Raw genomic sequence first — 23,284 nt, 5'->3', positions numbered from 1 at the left:
CGTTACAGACCAATAAGTTCGCCATAAATATCTAACAGATTTTTTTTACCATAGTGACGTGTGTGAGCAGCAGACTACACAAAATGTTTTTCAATTAAATTGTCGATATATTGATGAATAAGGGTATGTTAGGCTATGATAAATATGAATACACTACAAATCCTCTTACCTTACTCATCTCGGGGTTTGGTCCTCTTTTAAAACCTGTTTACATTGTTCATGTATCATTAATGACGTCCATACAGCTTAGCATATATCATTGCTAACATTATGTCGCTCTTCTCGATTGTGCGCTCTTTCAGATCTATTGCCGACATAGGGAGTAAGGTCAACAACAAAGCAGATACGCACAAATCTATTGGCCATGTCAAACTAAGGGTTAATTGTCTGATTGATTCTGATATGTACACTACCGTTCAAAGGTTTATGGTAACTTAGAAATGTCCTTGTTTTTGAAAGAAAATCACATTTGTTGTCCATTAGTATAACATCAAATTGATCAGAAATACAGTGTAGACATTGTTAATGTTGTAAATGACTATTGTAGCTGGAAACGGCTGATTTTTTAAATGGAATATCTACATAGGCGTACAGAGGCCCATTATCAGCAACCATCACTCCTGTGTTCCAATGGCACGTTGTGTAAGCTAATCCAAGTTTATCATTTTAAAAGGCTAATTGATCATTAGAAAACCCTTTTGCAATTATGTTAGCACAGCTGAAAACTGTTGTGCTGATTAAATAAGCAATAAAACTGGCCTTTAGACGAGTTGAGTATCTGGAGCATCAGCATTTGTGGGTTTGATTACAGGCTCAAAATGGCCAGAAACAAAGACCTTTCTTCTGAAACTCATCAGTCTATTCTTGTTCTGAGAAATGAAGGCCATGCGATAAATTGCCAAGAAACTGAAGATCTCGTACAACGCTGTGTACTACTCCCTTCACAGAACAGCGCAAACGGTCTCTAACTAGAATAGAAAGAGGAGTGGAAGGCCTGGGTGCACAACTGAGCAAGAGGACAAGTACATTAGAGTGTCTAGTTTGAGAAACGGACACCTCACAAGTCCTCAACTGGCAGCTTCATTAAATAGTACCCACAAAAAACAATGTGAATAATATTACCACATTAATTTGGCAAAAATAAAAACATTTACAATAGGATAAATTGTGCACACTGTATTCCCATTTTTGCCTGTTATGTCACTGTCCCTCACAAGCCTACAATGAGAGCAATTATAAAATAGCAGCACCTATCGGCGAAAAAGGAGAAGAGCAGCTCAGTCTCAGCCACATTGCAGCAGACATTCAGTACCAAACCACTTTGGAATGCTTCTTTCTATCTCAAGGGATTTAAACTTTTCAAAAACCTTGATTGTTTTCACTATTTGCCTCTCCTGCTCTGGCCAGGCAGCATCGCATCAGTGGAAACCAGGTGGAATCCTGACCTGTTCACCGGACGTGCTTGTTGCACCCTCGACAACTACTATGATTATTATTATTTGACCATGCTGGTCATTTATGAACATTTTAACATCTTGACCATGTTCTGTTATAATATCCACCCTGCACAGCCGGAAGAGGACTGGCCACCCCTCATAGCCTGGTTCCTCTCTAGGTTTCTTCCTAGGTTTTTGGCCTTTCTAGGGAGTTTTTCCTAGGGAGTTTTTCCTAGCCACCGTGCTTCTTTCACATGCTTTGCTTGCTGTTTGGGGTTTTAGGCTGGGTTTCTGTACAGCACTTTGAGAATATCAGCTGATGTACGAAGGGCTATATAAAAATACATTTGATTTGAGTAATCAAAAAAAGTATTTAACAAATCAAAATAGATTTTAGATTCTTCAAAGTAGCCAACTTTTGCCTTGATGACAGCTTTGCACACTCTTGGCATTCTCTCAACCAGCTTCACCCTGAATGCTTATACAACAGTCTTGGAGTTCCCACATGCTGGGCACTTGTTGGCTGCTTTTCCTTCACTCCAACTCATCCCAAACCATCTCAATTGGGTTGAGGTTGGGTGATTGTGAAGGCCAGGTAATTTGATGCAGTACTCCATCACTCTCCTTCTTGGTCAAATAGCCCTTACACAGCCTGGAGGTGTGTTGGGTCATTGTCCTGTTGAAAAACAAATGATAGTCTCACTAAGCCCAAATCAGATGAGATGGTGTATCGCTGCAGAATGGTGTGGTAGCCATGCTAGTTAAGTGTGCCTTGAATTAAATAAATACATCACAGTGTCACCAGCAAAGCACCCCCACACCCCCTCCTCCATGCTTCATGGTGGGAACCACACATGCGGAGATCATCCGTTCACTTACTCTGCGTCTTACAAGGACACGGCGGTTGGAACCAAAAATCTCAAATTTGGACTCATCAGACCAATTCCACCAGTCTAATGTCCATTGCTTGTGTTTCTCGTCAGAAGCAAGTCTCTTCTTCCTATTGGTGTCCTTTAGTAGTGATTTCCTTGCAGCAATTCGACCATGAAGGTCGGATTCAGGCAGTCTCCGCCGAACAGTTGATGTTGAGATGTGTCTGTTACTTGAGCATTTATTTGGGCTGCTATTTCTGAGACTGGTAACTCTAATGAACTTATCCTCTGCAGCACAGGCAACTCTGGGTCTTCCTTTCCTTTGGCGGTCCTCATGAGAGCCAGTTTTATCATAGAGCTTGATATTTTTTGTGACTGCACTTGAACAAACTTTCAAAGTCCGTACTGACTGACCTTCATGTCTTAAAGTAATGATCGACTGTCGTTTCTTTGTTTGTTTTTTTAGCTATTCTTGCCATAATATGGACTTGGTCTTTTACCAAATAGGGCTATATTCTGAACACCACCCCTACCTTGTCACAACACAACTGACTGAGCCAAATGCATTAAGGAGGAAAGAAATTCCACAAATTAACTTTTAACAAGGCACACCTGTTAATTGAAAGGCATTCCAGGTGACAACCTTATGAAGCTGGTTTAGAGAATGCCAAGAGTGTGCAAAGCTGTCATCAAGGCAAAGGGTGGCTACATTGAAGAATCTCAAATATAAAACATATTTTAAAATATATTTGATTAACACTTTTTGGATTACAACATGATTCCATGTGTCATTTCATAGTTTTGATGAAGTCAATAGTCAAAATAAAGAAAAACTCTAGAATGAGTAGGTGTCCCCAAACTTTTGACTGGTACCATATACAATTATCTGTAAGGTCCGTCAGCCGAGCAGTGAATTTCAAACTGATTCAACCACAAAGACGAGGCAGGTTGTCCAATGCCTCACAAAGTTTGAATACATCTTTAAGCATGGTGAAGTTTTTAGGCAATATACCCAGTGACTACATGAGTCCTTCTTAACTCAGTTGCCGGAGAGGAAGGAAACCGATCAGGGATTTTACCAAGAAGCCAATGGTGACTTTAAAACAGTTCAATGGCTGTGATAGGATAAAACTGAAGACGGATCAACAACATTACTAACCTAAATGACAGAGTCAAAAGAAGGAAGCCTGTATAGAATAAAAATATTCCAAAACATGCATCCTATTTGAAATAAGGCACTAAAGTAAAACTGCAAAAAATGTGGCAAAGAAATTAACATTATGCCCTGAATACAAATCGTTATGTTTGGGGCAAATTAACTCAGCAAAAAAAGAAACATCCTCTCACTGTCAACTGCATTTATTTTCAGAAAACTTAACATGTGTAAATATTTATATCAAGATTCAACAACTGAGACAAACTGAACAAGTTCCACAGACATGTGACTAACAGAAATGGAATAATGTGTCCCTGAACGGGGGGGGGAAGAGAGTCAAAATCTAAAGTAACAGTCAGTATATGGTGTGGCCACCAGCTGCATTAAGTACGCCAGTGCATCTCCTGCTCATGGACTGCACCAGATTTACCAGTTCTTGCTGTGAGATGTTACCCCACTCTTCCACCAAGGCACCTGCAAGTTCCCAGACATTTCTGGGGGAATGGCCCTAGCCCTCACCCTCCGATCCAACAGGTTCCAGACGTGCTCAATGGGATTGAGATCCGGGCTCTTCGCTGGCCCTGGCAGAACACTGACATTCCTGTCTTGCAGGAAATCACGCACAGAATGAGCAGGGTGGAGGGTTATGTCAGGATGAGCCTACAGGAATGGTACCACATGAGGGGGGAGGTTGTATTCCCTGTAACTCACAGCTTTGAGATTGCCTGGAATGACAAGCTCAGTCCGATGATGCTGTGACACACCGCCCCAGACCATGACGGACCCTCCACCTCCAAATCGATCCCGCTCCAGAGTACAGGCCTCGGTATAACGCTCATTCCTTCGACAATAAACACGAATCCGACCATCACCCCTGGTGAGACAAAACCACGACTCGTCAGTGAAGAGCACTTTTTGTCTGATCCAGCAACAGTGGGTTTGTGCCCATAGGCAACGTTATAGCCGGTGATGTCTGGTGAGAACCTGCCTTACAAAAGGCCTACAAGCCCTCAGTCCAGCATCTCTCAGCCTATTGCGGACAGTCTGAGCACTGATGGAGGGATTGTGGGTTCCTGGTGTAACTCGGGCAGTTGTTGTTGCCATCCTGTACCTGTCCCGCAGCTGTGATGTTCGGATGTACCGATCCCATGCAGCTGTTACACGTGGTCTGCCACTGCGAGGACGATCATCTGTCTGTCCTGTCTCCCTGTAGTGCTGTCTTAGGCGTCTCTCAGTACGGACATTGCAATTTATTGCCCTGGCCACATCTGCAGTCCTCATGTCTCCTTGCAGCATGCCTAAGGCACGTTCACGCAGATGAGCAGGGACCCTGGGCATCTTTCTTTTGGTGTTTTTCAGAGTCAGTAGAACGGCCTCTTTAGTGTCCTAAGTTTTCATAACTGTGACCTTAATTGCCTACCGTCTATAAGCTGTTAGTGTCTTATTGACCGTTCCACAGGTGCGTGTTCATTAATTGTTTATGGTTCATTGAACAAGCATGGGAAACAGTGTTTAAACCCTTTACAATGAAGATCTGTGTAGTTATTTGGATTTTTCCCGAATTATCTTCTAAAGACAGGGTCCTGAAAAAGGGACGTTTTTTTGTTGTTGCTGAGTTTCAACACATCACTGAGCACCACTCCTCATATTTTCAAGCGTGGTACTGGCTGCATCATGTTTTGGGTATTGTTGTCATCGGCAAGGACAAGGGAGTTTTTTGGGGGGTAAAAAGAAAGGGAAAACAGCTAAGCATAGGAAAAAAATCTGAGGAAAACCTGGTTCAGTCTGCTTTCCAACAGACAATGGGAGACAAATTCACCTTTCAGCAGGACAATAACCTTAAACACAAGGCTAAATATACACTGGAGTTGCTTAACAATACGACATCGATTGTTCCTGAGGCCTAGTTACAGTTTTGACTTAAAATCGTCTTGAAAATCTATGGCAAGACTTGAAAATGATTTGACAGAACTTGAAGAATCCAGAAAATAATAACAGGCAAATATTGTGCAATCCAGGTGTGCAAAGCTCTTAGTGACTTACCAAGAAAGACTCACAGTTGTAGTCGCTGCCAATAGAGATTGTAACATGTATTGATTGACTCAGGGGGTGTGAATACTTATGTAAATTAAACAGTTTTTCTGTATTCCATTTTCAATAAAGTTGTGAAAATTTCAAAAAACATGTTTTCACTTTGTCACTATGGGGTATCATGGGTAAACGGCATATCATTTTTAAAATACATTTTAAATTCAGGCTGTAACACAACAAAATGTGTAATAAGTCAATTGGTATGAAAACTTTGTAGAAGCAATTGCATGATCATTTCTCTTTCGTTACCTTAAAGTGTGTGTTCACATTGAATAGCATTGGCCGTGTCGTTAAACACACACACAGATAACCCTTGTTATTACTGGAAAAAACAAAACTGTTGTCCCCCTTTTGGGGGCTACGTGCCAACTCAGCAGTCTTACCCCAACTGGACTGTAAAATATAACACACTTATTATGCTAAGGTATTTTCTCAGTCAAACAGTACATTTGCATTTGGCGCGTAGACACTCCCATATCAGTATGCCCATAAGCCATGTCTCAGTCGATGTACAATATGAGGCGGCCACCAGTCACCACCCTTTGTATTAATATCCCCCAGACAGAAATAAATGCTAAATCCAGGGGGGGCTCCTTGGTGTTTGAACCAATAAACAACGCTTTCTCCACACCTTCTCTCTACTTCTTTATCTAGAAACATTTATCTGCCCCAACCTCGCCCGAAGAACTAAACAGGGCCCATGGCACCCTTCCCAGCATCTGTCCTGACCTTGCCACAGAAATGCAGCACTCATTCCACAAATCATGGAGGGTAGGGGGTGTCTGAGGTGTTCTCCCCCAGACAAATCTGAAGGAGAATTATATTGTATTATAACAAGACTATATATATCAATTGTGACTGGTACATTTGACTACTTTGGTACACTATAAGTGACATTTGTCCAAATACTTATGCCATCTTCAAATATTGGGACTAGATCTATAAATTGCTACAACATATACAGTACCAGTCAAAAGTTTGGAAACCTACTCATTGAAGGGTTTTTTATTTTTTACCTGATGCGTGTTATTTCATAATTTTGATGTCTTCACTATTATTCTCCAATGTAGAAAATAGTAAAAAAAGAATAGAAAAACCAAAAGGTATGTCCAAAACTTTCACAGGTATTGAAAAACTATCAGTGGAAGTATGTATGTAGCCTAAAAAGCATGAGATAAAAAGATTTTATCGTTACTATGACATGTTTCGTTATAAAGTAAATCAGCCGGTTGGGGAGATGTTACATTGCAACAATAATAAAACCTGGAAGGAACAGACTTGGTCCGGTGTGTTCTAAAGTCCAGGCTCGATTTCTGGTTCCAGTCTGGACCTGCTAGGCTAGAAAGATTGACAGAAAACAAGGACAATTTTTTTCCTCAAGGACCCCATTGACAGTACAAACAAAGATGTAGAACGCAGATTTTATAAAACTATTGTGACATTACACTAGGGCAGTGAGAGGTTCCGAGGCGGGATTTGCACCTGGCACCTTAGCCCAGAGGTGGACACATTACAGCATTACATTACCTAGTCAGTTGTACAACTGAAATGTGTCTTCCACATTTAACCCAACCCCTCTGAATCAGAGAGGTGCGGGGGGGCTGCCTTAATCATCATCCACGTCTTTGGCGCCCGGGGAACAATGGGTTAAACTGCCTTGCTCAGGGGCAGAATTACATTTTTTACCTTGTCAGCTCGGGGATTCGATCCAGCAACCTTTTTGGTTACTGGCCCAATGCTAACCACTAGGCTACCTGCCACACCATGGAAGGTGGCGATTAGGGAAGAACTCCAGACTTCACTGCGACAACAACTGAAAAACAAAAGGCAAAACACAATAATAGTGTAACAGAGTTGGAAACCATATTCAACCATGGACGATAAATGGATAAATACAACCATTCAAAGCTAGAATAATAAATCACAGAACTCATCATACCTTATATTTTAAACTCCAGCTGGGCAGATTTATTCAAGACGTGTTACTGTAAATATGCTCTCTTTTTGGCAACATTTTATTTTTATGGAAATGGGAAATCCAACAAAGGAAATCACCCTTTTCACTGTTTCCTTGATGTAGGACTTCTTGTTTGACAGGTCATAACGAGGGTACATTTTAAAAACCTGAAACCCATTGTAAGAGAATAAGCAAACCGTAAGTTACGACAATGACTATATATTGTTTTTAAATAATTGTTCATCTATCAGGTTCTTAAGATGCACTGTATAGCCTAAATTCATCCATGAGGAAATGTGAGAGCGTTTAGTGTCAATGAACTGTTGTTCATAAAAGATTAGAATGACTAACCTTCTTGAAAATGTCCTTCATTGTGACTTTCTCCAGGTCGACATGGGCCACCAGTTTCTTCACTGTCGTTTTCAGCTCCTCATTTGATGGCTTCCTTGTTATCATCTTAACCAAGGGTTTGTCATCATCTGATTCTGAAAGCAGCACTTAAACCAAAAGTGAGAGAAACAATGAAAAATACACAAGTAAAAATATATATATATATTTTTAAATATATATGATTATTATGAAGAGTTGTCTCACTGCTGTAAAAACACATACAGCACCCTGTGAAAGTATTTATTATGCTACCTCACAATTTTAACATTGTTGTTTGCTCCGGATCTACACATCCTAACCTGCAATATCTTGACTAAAAAGTCACCTGTTTTCCTTTGCATCAAACGCCTTATCTTTGCTTTCCTCATTGCTTCAATCTGTAATCCAACAGGGGCCAATTTAATATCTGGCTCTAAGAAACCATCATTCACATGACATTACAATAATCTCAAATCGATCTAGAGACTAATGACAACCTGCTATAAAAAGCCATTAAGCCTAGAGCTGGGACGATAAACCGAAAATTATCGACACCGACCGTACCGATCACTTTTCGCAGGCATTTTGATGATATCATTTATTACAATGAGTATTCTACACTAGAGTAATGTGAAGTTTGCAATGAAATAAGTTTGCTAACATGGGTGATTGTTAATGGGACAATTGATGGCTGCAAGCATTAAACTAGTAGTATTACATTAAAGGAGAATAAAATCTGTGGTGCACATTATAATGCTAAACTTTTCGTTCTATTTACCATTATCGCATCAGTTCAGGCAATTCATCACGATATGGATTTTTGTCCATATCGCCCAAATCGCTCTAATTTAACCTATATCATCCAAATTAATTTAAACTCGCCTGCTGTTCATATTCTTTGTCCTCAAAATCTGTTGAGGTAAGGTCAGAGATCTCAGAAACATCCTCCTCATCTGAACATGGTTGCCACATATTTCTGTGTACTGCCTCGATCTTGTGTGTGTGTTTGGCAACACTCTCTTCAGGGGAGAAATAGTCTGCAGGGAACAGCATGTGTTAGTATTCCAGTGAGGTTCTGCACTTTACTGCATGTAAACATTAGGATGAGGTAAATATCTATGGGAATATTTACAGTATAGCTTAAATGCGTAGATACGGGTACATTATAGCAGATTCAATATAGCCCTGTTTGTTCAAAGCTTTGCCCAGCCAATAACTTCAAAGTATTGAAAAAGACTCCAAGACCTGAAGAAACCCCCATTCCAAATCACAGTCAGGTGAAAGATGATCACATTTCCTCTTACCTTGGCTGAGGCTTGGTTGATACCATAACCATCCTCATCGTTGGAGTTATCAACATAGTCCAATCTCTTGTGTCTCAACCCAGCCCTCTTGGTTTGAGGACCTCTGCTATTTGGTTGTTCAGCTTCCAGTTCTCGGTCTCTCCCCTCCTCAGTAGTCTGATGTGACCTGCTCCGAGTTCTACTGGATTTACTTGTTTGTTTGACTGTTAGACAAGAAACATAGCAGAGAGATGGGCACTTTGCTTAATTTCACTGTAGAGAAATTAAGTATGGTGGGGGTGTACATTGATGGTGGGATTTTTAAGGTGACTATTTCAGCCTAATAACTTGTAAGTTGAAATGGCTGAAAGCATGATTCACATGCCTACATATTTTTCATGATAATTAGCCAAAACATTAATGAGCCACTCTAGATCATTAACGTATTTCTCAGTCAGGCGTTATGAACTAAAATGTCTGATGATAATTACCTGCGGGAGATGCAGTTTCACCCTCTGAGGGAGAAGTAGAAGAGCTGGTTGGGGGTTCTCTACGGCGTCGGGGGTTGTGCTACGAGGAGACGGTGTCTTGCCGTCTCTTTTCCTTGCCGACTCCAGTTTCATCTCCCTCTCATACTCTTCCTCAGTAATAACCCTAGCATTCAGTGGGGCGTTCATCTTACTTTGCCTTGGTGTCGTCTTCTTTTGATTATCTATCTCTGTGAAGATCTCAGCCAATTCTGGATTATTCAGTCCTGCTGCCACCAGGGGGTGGGACATGTACTTGCTGAGAATTACTGCTGGTGGTGGTGCTGATGGAGTGGGGCTGGAGGGAGTTGCAGTCTTTTGGGGCTGTTGCTTTTTGGATGTCAAGGGAACTATTTTACTCGAATCTATGGCACTGGGATTAAAGGGGAAGATCCCAGCTTTTCTGAACCCGCTGACTACAATCTTCCTCTCTTTGCATTGCTGGTACGGCTGATGGAGAACCATGGGAACGTCCATCTTGGAAATGACTACGGCGTTTTTGAAGTGGCAAAGGTCTCCAGCCACCTTGAAAAACCCAGTCTTCAAAGCAGAGAAGTAGGTCAAATCCAGGGGCTGCAGAATGTGAGAGCTGTTTGGAGGAAGAACTAGGAGCACAACGTTTTATTTTCTTGCTGCCTCAATCACCTCTGGATCCAGGTGACTTTTGTGTGCATCAAACACCAGCAGCAGGGGACGTGTTTTCACAGCATACCTGATGAAATGATTCACAAACCATCCCCTGAAGAGTTCATTGTCAATGTATCCTGATGGTGATGTGCCATAGAGAGCATTAGCTGGACCTTCCTTGGTGTAAGGTCCTCCTGGGAATCTGTTTCCAAAAATGATGAAAGGGGGGACATCTTCACCAGACGCATTAAAGCAAGTCAGTACTGACACACGGTCACGTGTACCAGGTGCCTGGATGCAATTATTCTTTGAGCCCTTTGGTGCAAGGACCTTTCTTTTAGATGCATCCATCTGGAACCCAGTCTCATCACAGTTGTAAATCTGAGGTTTATCCTTCAACCCATGTTGCTCCACCGTCTTCTCCAGGAGTATTCAGTCATATCAGGTTTTGTAGCCTGGTTGGCTCTGCATATCCGTCTAAAAAACAACCACTACGTTTGGCCTAATGGTGTGACGTTATCTCCTGAGTTTCTTCTACCTCCTAATGGCACTCTGGCCTTGGTCAGGGGGAACCTTTCCACTTTTTCTGTCACCTGTGGTGGACCTTGGTACTTTAAACATTACAGATGCCATTACTGATTGACATGTCCCTATAGCCTTCTCCGTGATTTCATTACTATATAAACTTTTTCCTGACGGTGTTTTATTTTGGTTTGTAATTGTATATACCATGTGGTCTCTGCAAGGCCATGCAAACAATATAAATACAAATTATCAAGTCAAGGTTAGTCACATTCGCAACTCAAAGTTGGCTAGTTAGCTGCTTGTAGTTAACTATATACATTTTCAAAATCTCTTAAACGTTATATTTAGCCCTACCAGCTAATAAAAAGATAAATAAAATAATCACTGGTTGTTAATTTATCAAATATCATTACAATGACATTATAAGCAGGCATCGTATCTATCTAGCTAACGTTAGCAAGCTAACAGTTATATTACCAAAATGCATGCCAGCCAGATCACGTTAGGTAGCTTGCGCCAAATGGACCAACTATACTTGCTCTTTTCCAATCCACTTAATTTATTGAATGAAACATGTAATTCGGTTTCTTCTGGTACGTCATATTCTTTATTTTAATTTCTTACCATATAATCTGAATCAAATTTCCACGTGCTGCTCCGGTAGCAAAGAATGTACTGGCTAACGTTAGTGTTTACGAGACACTGTTCACATAGCTAGTTACTACGCATACGCGTCGATTTGGTGATTTCATTTCAGCTCGCCGGGTGAGAGGAATATGACTTTATTACCAATGTAATTTTCTAATTGTGAAACGTCGTCCAACTGGTGCCCCGAGCGAGCTAAAGCAACCGACTGTTTTGTTTCTCAATCACTGCCGCCTTCTATTTAAAAAATGCGCAAAGTTCTGCATAAGTAAATAAAAGTAATGATAATATGATCACTAACACAGCCTATATGACAAATGGGTTGTTATGTAATGTCCATTGACTTATATAAAATTACTTTTTACAAGGTATATCTCAACTAACCTCAATTTATTCTACCCTTACCCTGCTGTCACCTCAAGACGTACTGCAAATTGTATTCATTTGAATGGGATTAATAGGAAGTGGAATGGCTGTCCTATTTTTTTTTATTTCACCTTTATTTAACCAGGTAGGGCAGTTGAGAACAAGTTCTCATTTACAACTTCGACCTGGCCAAGATAAAGCAAAGCAGTGCGACAAAAACAACAGAGTTACACATGGGATAAACAAACGTACAGTCAATAACACAATAGAAAAATCTATATACAGTGTGTGCAAATGTAGTAAGATTAGGGAGGTAAGGCAATAAATAGGCCATACTGGCAAAATAATTACAATTTAGCATTAACACTGGAGTGATAGATGTGCAGATGATGATGTGCAAGTAGAGATACTAGGGTGCAAAATAGCAAAAATAAATAACAATATGGAGATGAGGTAGTTGGGTGGGCTATTTACAGATGGGCTGTGTACAGGTGCAGTGATCGGCAAGCTGCTCTGACAGCTGATGCTGAAAGTTAGTGAGGGAGATATAAGTCTTGAGGATTTTAGACCATCTTTATCAAGAGCTCACAAGCAGAGATCTTCTCTAACCCTCACAAATAGTTAATGAAACACAGTATAATAAGGTACTCTTTCCAGAATCTAGCTCACTTTTTCACAAAGCATCTCCAACCATTCCAGCTCCAAAGCCTCAGGTAGTCCCTTTCCAGTCAACAGTAAGAAAATAATTAGACAATAGCATCACCAAGTGGTGAGAAAGGAGAAGTGCGACAACTCAGTTTTCTAGCTACTGCTTCTTCCAGTGGAAATTCATGTACTAAACAATATAGGAACTCTTCTTTCAACTGTCCATTCTGTCTCAAAGGACCTAAAGGTAACTAAACATTGTGCCTAGTTCTGTTAGCTCAATGAGCGGGAATAGAGCACCCAAAGTCTGAGAGAAAGTTTGAATATCCTCAGAATTACAAAAAAGACAAACTCATTTGGGAAGGGACTACAGGGTCTATGAACAAACACATTCACCCGGTTGTCCTGGGCGGTAGATTTGCATGACTATTGTGAAATTGCTGGATTTGAGCACCCAACCCCTTTTGTCATACTCAAGCCAAAGGCTAGCTCATTCCCCAGGCATCTCCAACCATTCCAGGCCCAAAGCACTCAGCTTCTAATATTGAGATGGGGGAGGAGCAAACAGTACCATTAATTCATACATAGTGGGTTTCATTCATACCTTCTGGTAGATTTTGTGTGTGTGTGTAACTCGTCAACAAGGCTTCTGTTTGCAGCGAACATGTTGCCAGAGTAACAATTTCAGTTAAATGAACATTCCAAAATGTACAATTATTTAAGGATTACTGTGGATTTTTAGCGACAATATTCAAACTGAAAACGACGAAACTATTCCTAAAATATAGTCAAAGTCTACATGGACACTTGATTCTTTTTTGCGGAAGTTTAGACCTGAAACAGACACTTGTGTTCGCGGCTAACACAAATGTCATGTTAGCAAACTATTTCCCTTTCCCAGGAAGGGACAGGGCAGATGGGAAACCGGAGTTATGCTCCTACGATGTCTGGGTATTTATATCCCCACTTTCCATGAGCAGGAGTGTCACCTCAAAAATAGCCATCAAACTCTCCGAATAGGAATGGGAAAGTGTGTGTAAGACAAAACATCGCTCTCCATTGAGGAATGCACCTAGTCAACAAGGACCCTATTTTGGCTCAAACATTGATATGAACAACTCAAACATTGGCAATGGCATACAAGAGAGCAATGTGCATTGGTGACATTGCAGTATCTGTGGGTTGAAGTAATGTAACGTGTAGACAACATTGCCCATCATAAACATGAATATTATACAACATATAAAGACAAATGGATTGCTGTGTTTGCATATGTAAAACCATGCCACTGTTTTTTCTCTGGATCAGGGATATTCAACTCCTACCCTGGAGGTCCAGAGTACGGTTGCTCTTCTACCTGGTAATTAATTGCACCCACCTGGTGTCCCAGGTCTAAATCAGTCCCTGATAAGAGGGAAGAATGGGGGGGAAAAGCAGTGGAACTGGCATTGAGGTCCAGGTACTATATATGCTACATGACCAAAAGTATGTGGACATTCGTCAAAAATCTCATTCCAAAACCATGGGCATAAATATGGACTTGGTCCCCCCCTTTGCTGCTATGACAGCCTCCACTCTTCAGGGAAGGCTTTCCGCTAGATGTTGGAGCATCGCTGTGGGGACTTCCATTCATCCACAAGAACATTAGTGAGGTCAGGCACTGATGTTGGGCGATTAGGCCTGGTTCGCAATCGGCTTTCCAATTCATCCCAAAGGTGTTTGACGGGGTTGAGGTCAGGGCTCTTTGCAGGCCCAGATTTGTCCGCCGGACTGCCAGATGGTGAAGCGTGTCCAATGGCGGTGAGCTTTACACCACTCCAGCCAATGCTTGGCATTGCGCATGGTGATCTTAGGCTTGTGTGCAGCTGCTCGGCCATAGAAACCCATTTCATGAAGCTCCTGAAAGACAGTTCTGGTGCTGACGTTGCTTCCAGAGGCAGTTTGGAACTTGGTAGTGAGTGTTGCAACCAAGGACAGACTATTTTTACGAGCTACGCGCTTCAGCACTCGGTGGTCCCGCTCTGTGAGTTTGTGTGGCCTACCACTTTGCGGCTGAGCCGTTGTTGCTCCTAGACGTTTCCACTTCACAATAACAGCACTTACGAACTGACTTGTTGAAAGGTGGCATCCTATGAAGGTGCCACATTGAAAGTCACAAGGTCTTCAGTAAGGCCATTCTACTGCCAATGTTTGTCTATGGAGATTTCATGGCTGTGTGCTCAATTTTATACACCGGTCAGCAACGGGTGTGGCTGAAATAGCCGAATCCACTAATTTGAAGGGGGTGTCCACATTCTTTTGTATATATAGTGTAGATCTGGGGTATTCAAATCTTACTCTATGAGGTCCGGAATACTGCTGGTTTTCTGTTCTACCTGATAATTAATTGCCCCGATCCAGGTCCAAATCAGTCCCTGATGAGAGGGGAAAATGACACTGATGAGGGCTGAAACGTTGCCTGAATGAAATAAAAATTAAAAAGAAACCTTGTATCTCCTTTTTGAGTGCGGACCAGCTACACAATTTTGGTATTCTATTTGCATTTTGGTCGATGCACCTGTTTTGAGTTTAATTGTCACAATACCTTTCATTGATATGATAATAATTGTAACAGCACAAAGTTCAGCTTGTCAACGGTCACAACAGGACCTGATTCATGACAGACCTAGATCATGTCAAGCCCTCCCTGGTGTGAAGTCATACATACATGCAGTTCTCATTTTGAGAACCGACTAGTAAAAAGACCAACTGGAGCCATGTCGTAATGTGGCCACTTTTAATACAGCTATAGCAGACGCAACGCATAGGTGTGTAATGCACACCACTTCCTCTTCAACTTTGACCCCCGGGGAGCATGAGTAACACCCTTCGATCGGCCGACGACTGCCATCCCTTGCTCATTTCTCTTTTCACTTGACCTTTTTAATACTAATCGGTATATCACCCCTTCTCGCCTTCTGACAGCAAACTAAATGGGACTTGCGACATGGCGTGCGGTGAATGCCAGGGATACTTGAATACCTTTGACTAAACACGAGCCATTTCTAGAGAGAGAGGACACCCTGCTGTCTGCGCATGGACTATTCTGGACGGTTCTGACTTAGAATATGTGGACAACTACAAATACCTAGGTGTCTGGTTAGTCTGTAAACTCTCCTTCCAGACTCACATCAAACATCTCCAATCCAAAGTTAAATCTAGAATTGGCTTCCTATTTCGCAACAAAGCATCCTTCACTCATGCTGCCAAACATACCCTCGTAAAACTGACCATCCTACCGATCCTCGACTTCGGCGATGTCATTTACAAAATAGCCTCCAATACCCTACTCAATAAACTGGATGCAGTCTATCACAGTGCCATCTGTTTTGTAACCAAAGCCCCATATACTACCCACCACTGCGACCTGTACGCTCTCGCTGGCTGGCCCTCGCTTCATACTCGTCGCCAAACCCACTGGCTCCAGGTCATCTACAAGACCCTGCTAGGTAAAGTCCCCCCATATCTCAGCTCACTGGTCACCATAGCAGCACCCACCTGTAGCACGCGCTCCAGCAGGTATATCTCTCTGGTCACCCCCAAAGCCAATTCCTCCTTTGGCTGTCTCTCCTTCCAGTTCTCTGCTGCCAATGACTGGAACGAACTACAAAAATCTCTGAAACTGGAAACACTTATCTCCCTCACTAGTTTTAAGCACCAGCTGTCAGAGCAGCTCACAGATCACTGCACCTGTACATAGCCCATCTATAATTTAGCCTAAACAACTACCCCTTCCCCTACTGTATTTATTTATTTTGCTCCTTTGCACCCCATTATTTCTATTTCTACTTTGCACTTTCTTCCACTACAAATCTACCATTCCAGTGTTTTACTTGCTATATTGTATTTACTTTGCCACCATGGCCTTTTTTGCCTTTACCTCCCTTATCTCACCTCATTTGCTCACATTGTATATAGACTTATTTTTCTACTGTATTATTGACTGTATGTTTGTTTTACTCCAAGTGTAACTGTGTTGTTGTATGTGTCGAACTGCTTTGCTTTATCTTGGCCAGGTTGCAATTGTAAATGAGAACTTGTTCTCAACTTGCCTACCTGGTTAAATAAAGGTTAAATAAACGTGTGTGTGTGTGAGTGATTGAGAGAATTCTCTAAGTTAGCCACCGATTCAATTTCCACCAGGTAATATCTCCATTGGAAATTATACTGTATTTCTTATCAACATTAACATCAATAAATGAGGTCAAAGCATCCAACAAAGTCCTGTATCATGCTAAATCAGGTTGACATGGTTAAATACTGCCAACAGCTATGGAGTCATACATTGCCCGGAGTCCAAAAGACAGTGAGGAACAATCATTAGCAAACTCCTGTAACCACCATGCCATACTGTGATTAAAATGACAATTATCCACATACACTATCAGATTCAACTAATCAGGGTGTTGTTAAGTTAGATGAAGTGTGGTAGGGCTGGGCTGGAACAAAAACGATTGCACACACATCTAGCCTCGAGGAACTGACTTTGAAACCACTGATTAGAAGTCCAATCTGAACCGTTTGTGATTGTGTTCGTTATATCTCACATGACACCAGGGGCGCCACTTTGGTTTTAGAAGCAATTGTATTAGACTTTTTTTATTTATATATATTTTTCAGTTGGATGAACAGCCTACACGACCGCTCGGAGGTGTCCGCATGGTCCTAAAGCGCACCGGTACCGCGTTTTGTATCACATTCCAATTATAAAAATGGGGGAGGGGACAAAAATGCAATTTCAGAATGTGGGGGGGACATGCCCACCCCGTCCCCAGTAAAAGTTGCGCTCCTGCATGACACTATCCATAAACATGTCCCGTAAATGCTATTGGTTGTGTCACAGACAGCGCATTCTCCGAAGACTAGGTGGAAGTTGCTACATTATGGTTTAAGACTGGGGGTTCTGGCTAGAATCATTGGTTTTGTTTACATGTTGATGGGTCACAAAACAGCTCCAAAAAGCATTAGGCGAGGTACTCACAGGACAATAAATTGAGAAGTCGTATAACTACCTAGATAGTACAGAATCATGGTCAATCTATTCATACCCCATTCAAGTACCCCAAAGGATTGTCTCCTGAGGTAGTATTGTAATAATATTATAATTTGCCATTTAGCCGATGCTTTTATCCAAAGCTACTTACAGTAATACATCCATACATCTTCCGATGGGTTGCCCCAGTGTGATTCAAATGCACAACCCTGATATTGCAAATGCCATGCTCTACCAATTAAGCCACTGAAGGGCTAAACGTTTAGCGAATTGCAGAGATGTCAACAAGTCCCTCACTTACCTCAGCCAGCTGCAGGATTTCAACGGGGACATCGTGGACCACTACTTTTGTGGATCCATCAGGTTCTGGAACGCATCTCTTTCCATTGTGACGCTGGGTACTGTGAACGCATCCCATAGATACGGTAGTACTCTTCTCTTGTTTTTTTATGTCAGTTATCCGGTTATCCCAAGGACCTGCTCTCCTTCCTTATATTTCTTTTCAAAGGGACCCGCTCTCTTTTCTTCACTCCTTCAGTGAATCTGGGTTCTCCCTTTGCTTCTTTGGCACTCTTATTTTAGCCCCCCCCAAACCCTCTAGTCTGCCAGGACTGGACCCCTCAGCCTCCACTCAGTCCCCCTCTAGCTGTCCCATCTCTCCCTTTCTCCCTCAGTCACTAGCTGTTCTCCCTTCCCTTCCAGCCTGCACAAACCTTCCTCTCTCTCTCATCTCCTGTTACACCTCTCTGACTGCCCTCTCTCTCCCCTTTCAACCTTCAAAGAAACACCCTTCTCTTGCTCTCTCTCGCTCCCCATCTCTTTTTACAATGTTCTCTCTAGCTGTTCCCCCTCTCCTGTCAGCCCGCTGCACAGACACTCCCCTCTACCTCCCTACAGGGAGAGGGGCAGCTGTTTTGGTCAGGCTGACATCAGGCCCTTCCCCATTTCTTGGTGTATGTTCAGCCTCTCTCTTTCTCTCCTCTCATCTGGGAGCGATTAGATAGCGCCGCTCACTACGACACCCTGCCCGGACAGTGAAACGGTTCCTTCCTACCATTTTCCCTCTCCTTCTCTATGTCATGTGGGAACGACAAGAGAGAGTGCCTCACACACTCAAATAACCTGTCCACCCACCCGGAACCTGAAACTCTACTTGTGGAGCGAACACACACAGGACATCAGTACTGTAGTTCTCTCTATTTCTCACCCTTTCCCCCTCTATGTTTTCCCTAAATATCCCTCTCAACTGAAAACAATGAAAGACTGTTCCTTTAGAACTGTGTATATCAAGGGGATGTTGTGGTTAGTAAAAGTAGCGAGGCTGGAGAGGGTCTGCTCCTGTCTTGCGGGAGTCAGATGGGGAGCTGGACCTCCTCGGAGAGCCAGCTGGTATTCCGGCCCAACCATCAGGAATAACACTCCACAGCAAAGAACAGGGGGTGGGGAACACAAACACAGTTACACCCCCCTCCAACAATGAATTCCCATTCAAAATCCTATTTTCCCTGACCCTAAAATAGCCTTTTTACATGTAAGGACTGACAAAATATCCTCAATTCTCTGAATTTTAGGTGGTTTACTATTCTTGTGAGGACTTCTAATACTCACAAGTATAGTAAAATGTGTACACAAACACCTGTCAGCATTCCTGAGGCAAATCATCAAGATGCTGATGACTGTTTTAGCAGAGGAGTCCAGGACTCACCTGTTCCTGTCGAGACAGGCGTGAGGGAGGGGGACGGGTGGCACAGCAGGACCCATCATGAGTTCTGTACACAGCGGGGGTTGAAGAGTGATCACCACCAGAGAAACAAACTGACATCTATGTTCAGGTCAGGACCACACCTGGGGTGTGTTCATTGAGGTGAAATATTCACAATGGTGCAGATTGAAATAGAGCAGACACTTCCATATTCTGCATGACAATCATATCTGTTCTACATAATTAATTTCTATCTGAAGGTTTAACTGCGGCACAATGCAAACTGACATCTAATTATTGCTGATTAATGACCGTCCTTGTCAAGGAACTGCATAAATACAAATTCATATAATGGGCTCTATGGAATAACATTACATATACAGATGAAGTCGGAAGATTACATACACCTTAGCCAAATACATTTAAACTCAGTTTTCCACAATTCCTGACATTTAACCCTAGCAAAAATTCCCTGTCTTAGGTCAGTTAGGATCACCAATTTATTTTAAGAATGTGAAATGTCAGAATAATAGTAGAGAGAAGGATTTATTTCAGCTTTTATTTCTTTCATCACATTCCCAGTGGGTCAGAAGATTACAATTAGTATTTGGTAGCATTGCCTTTAAATTGTTTAACTTGGGACAAACGTTTCGGGTAGCCTTCCACAATAAGTTTGATGAATTTTGGCCCATTCCTCCTGACAGAGCTGGTGTAACCGAGTCAGGTTTGTAGGCCTCCTTGCTCACACACACTTTTTCAGTTCTGCCATACATTTTTTGAGGTCAGGGCTTTGTGATGGCAACTCCAATACCTTGACTTTGTTGTTCTTAAGACATTTTGCGACAACTTTGGAAGTATGCTTGGGGTCATTGTCCATTTGGAAGACCCATTTGCGACCAAGCTTTAAGTTCCTGACGGATTTCTTGAGACGTTGCTTCAATATATCCACATCATTTTCCTACGTCATGATGACATCTATTTTGTGAAGTGCACCAGTCCCTCCAGCAGCAAAGCACCGCCACAACATGATGCTGCCACCCCCGTGCTTCACGGTTGGGATGATGTTCTTCGGCTTGCAAGCTTCCCCCTTTCCTCCAAACATAATAATGGTCATTATGACCAAACAGTTCTATTTTTGTTTCATCAGACCAGAGGACATTTCTCCAAAAAGGACAATCTTAGTCCCCATGTGCAGTTGCAAACCGTTGTCTGTCTTTTTTAATGGGGGTTTTGGAGCAGTGGCTTCTTCCTTGCTGAGCAGCCTTTCAGGTTATGTTGATATAGGACTCGTTTTACTGTGGATATAGATACTTTTGTACCCGTTTCCTCCAGCATCTTTACAAGGTACTTTGCTGTTGTTCTGGGATTGATTTGCACTTTTCACACCAAAGAACGTTCATCTCTAGGAGACAGAACGCGTCTCCTTCCTGAGTGGTATGACGGATGCGTGGTCCCATGGTGTTTATACTTGCATACTATTGTTTGTACAGATGAACGTGGTACCTTCAGGCATTTAGAAATTGCTCCCAAGGATGAACCAGACTTGTGGAGGTCTACAAAACAAAACAAAATCTGAGGTCTTGGCTGATTTCTTTTGATTTTCCCATGATGTCAAGCAAAGAGGCACTGAGTTTGAAGGTAGGCCTTGAAATACATCCACAGGTACACCTAGTAATATAATATGAATAGGGTGAGTTATGAATAAGTCCCTTGTTCATAATGACAGACATTATGAAATTATTAAGAGGACGGATGTCCATTGGAAACGCATCTATTTGCCAACAAGTAAATTCGGTTATTTTCCTATTTCTATTCCTTTTTAAGTTGTACTTCACATATTTACAAGTTGGCACAATGAAATAAATTGCGTACAGAAAGTATTCATACCCCTTGACTTATTCCCCATTTTGTTATGTTACAGACTGAATTCAAAATGTATATAAAAATAAAATCCTCAGCCATTTACACACATTACCCCATAATGACAAAGTGAAAACATGTTTAGACATGTTTGCTAATTTATTGAAAATGAAATGCAGAAATCTCATTAACATAAGTACTCACACCCTTGGCAGCAATTACAGCTGTGAGTCTTTCTGGGTAAGTCTCTAGAGGTTTCCACACCTGGATTGTGCAATATTTGCCCATTGTTGTTTAAGAAATTCTTCAAGCTCTGTCAAATTGGTTGTTGATCATTGCTAGAGTGTTGAGGTTATTGCCCCGTGTCTGGTGGAAAGCAGACAACCACGTTTTCCTCTAGGATTTTGCATGTGCTTAGCTGCATTCCATGTATTTTTAATCCTTAAAAAACTCTTCAGTCCATAACAATTACAAGCATAACCATTTTAATTTTAACCTTTATTTAACTAGGCAGGTCAGTTAAGAACAAATTCTTACTTACAATGACAGCCTACCGGGGAACAGTGGTTTAACTGCCTTGTTCAGGGGCAGAATGACAGATTTTTACCTTGTCAGCTCTGGGATTCGATCCAGCAACCTTTCGGTTACTGGCCCAACAGTCTAACCACGACTACCTACTGCACCACAGGTAGTCTAACATGATGCAGCCACCACTATGCTTGAAAATATGGAAAGGGGTACTCCGTAATGTGTTGTATTGGATTTGCCCCAAACATAATATTTTGTATTCAGGACAAAAAGTTAATTGCTTTGTCACATTTTTTTTGCATTATTTAGTGACTTGTTGCAAACAGGTTTCGGAATATTTGTATTCTGTACAGGGTTCCTTCTTTTCACTCTGTCAGTTAGGTTAGTATTGTGGAGTAACTACAATGTTGCTGATCCATACATCCAATAAACTCTGTTTTAAAGTCACTATTGGCCTCATGGTGAAATCCCTGAGCGGTTTCCTTCCTCTCCGGCAACTGACACCTGTAGCTTTGTAGCAACCAGGCTCCTGAGTGGCGCAGCGGTCTAAGACACTGCATCTCAGTGCTAGAGGCGTCACTACAGACACCCTGGCTCAAACCCAGGCTGTATCACAACCGGCCATGATTCGGAGTCCCATAGGGCAGCGCACAATTGGCCCAGTGTCGTCCAGGTTTGGCCAGTGTAGGCTGTCAATGTAAATAAGAATTTGTTCTTAACTGGTTAAAAAAAAAAGATTGATACACCATCCAAAGTGTAATTAATAACTTCACCATGCTCAAAGGGACATTCAATGTCTGTGTTTTTATTATATTTTTTACCAATCTATAATAAGTGCCCTTCTTTGCGAGGCATTGGAAAACATCCTTGGTCTTTGTGGTTGAATCTGTGTTTGAAATCCACTGCTCGACTGATGGACCATACAGATAATTGTGTCTATGGGGTACAGAGATCAGGTAGTCTTTCAAAAATCATGTTAAACACTATTATTGCAATGTGACTTAAGCAAATTTTTACTCCTGAATTTATTTAGGCTTGCCATAACAAAGGGGTTGAATACTTGACTCAAGACATTTCAGCTTTTAAATTAATATTTACACTTTGACATTTAGGTATTGTGTGTAGGCCAGTGACCAAAAAAACCTTCATTTAATCAATTTTAAATTCAGGCTGTAACGCAACAAAATGTGGAAAAAGTCAAGGGGTTTGAATACTTTCTGAAGGCACTGTACATTTGGTTTGATCCTTGACATCCACCAGATACTCACAAGCCCAATTTATCAATTACTTTGAAACGTTAAAAATGTCATCTCGGAGTAATCCTTGCATCCTCTTTAGAGCGGCTCAAATGTTTTCACAAATGTAGATATTTTCACAGAATGAAGTCACTCACCAACAGCTGGCCGAAATATGTAGTTGATGGCTTTTTAATTTGTCACCATTGCGTCAGTCAGCGAGTGTTGAGAAATGTATACATCTGCACTGTGATTGGGGATAATGGTGATGAGATTAAGTTGAGATGAGTCTGTGGGAGGCATTGTTATGTCTGGATTACATTGATATGGTATTGGTACTCCTTGTATATTGCTAAATTATTGTGTTTTTATTCGTTATGTTATTTAAGTTATATATTTTTAACTCTTCATTGTTGGAAAAGCACTCG

At 41.7% G+C, this 23,284-nt stretch overlaps 1 long non-coding RNA gene across 2 annotated transcripts; it reads right to left on the bottom strand.

Moving 5' to 3' along the window:
• Window positions 1-6,964: 6,964 nt before the first annotated feature.
• On the bottom strand, window positions 6,965-11,998 carry LOC106583610 (uncharacterized). 2 transcript variants are annotated; one of them, XR_001323567.2, is made up of 7 exons: window positions 11,468-11,998; window positions 9,656-11,057; window positions 9,186-9,388; window positions 8,228-8,918; window positions 7,864-8,009; window positions 7,495-7,679; window positions 6,965-7,368 (listed from the first exon to the last, which is right to left on the bottom strand). It is a non-coding gene; the product is annotated as an uncharacterized lncRNA (long non-coding RNA). The 2 variants fall into 2 exon arrangements; XR_001323569.2 differs by having other exon boundaries at window positions 9,656-10,911.
• Between the last annotated feature and the right edge of the window lie 11,286 nt (window positions 11,999-23,284).

This window comes from Salmo salar, chromosome ssa22, assembly GCF_905237065.1.
Source record: "Salmo salar chromosome ssa22, Ssal_v3.1, whole genome shotgun sequence".
Classification (NCBI taxonomy): domain Eukaryota; kingdom Metazoa; phylum Chordata; class Actinopteri; order Salmoniformes; family Salmonidae; genus Salmo; species Salmo salar.
Note: the sequence above shows the minus strand (reverse complement) of the source record. Positions and strands in the feature narration are given on the sequence as shown.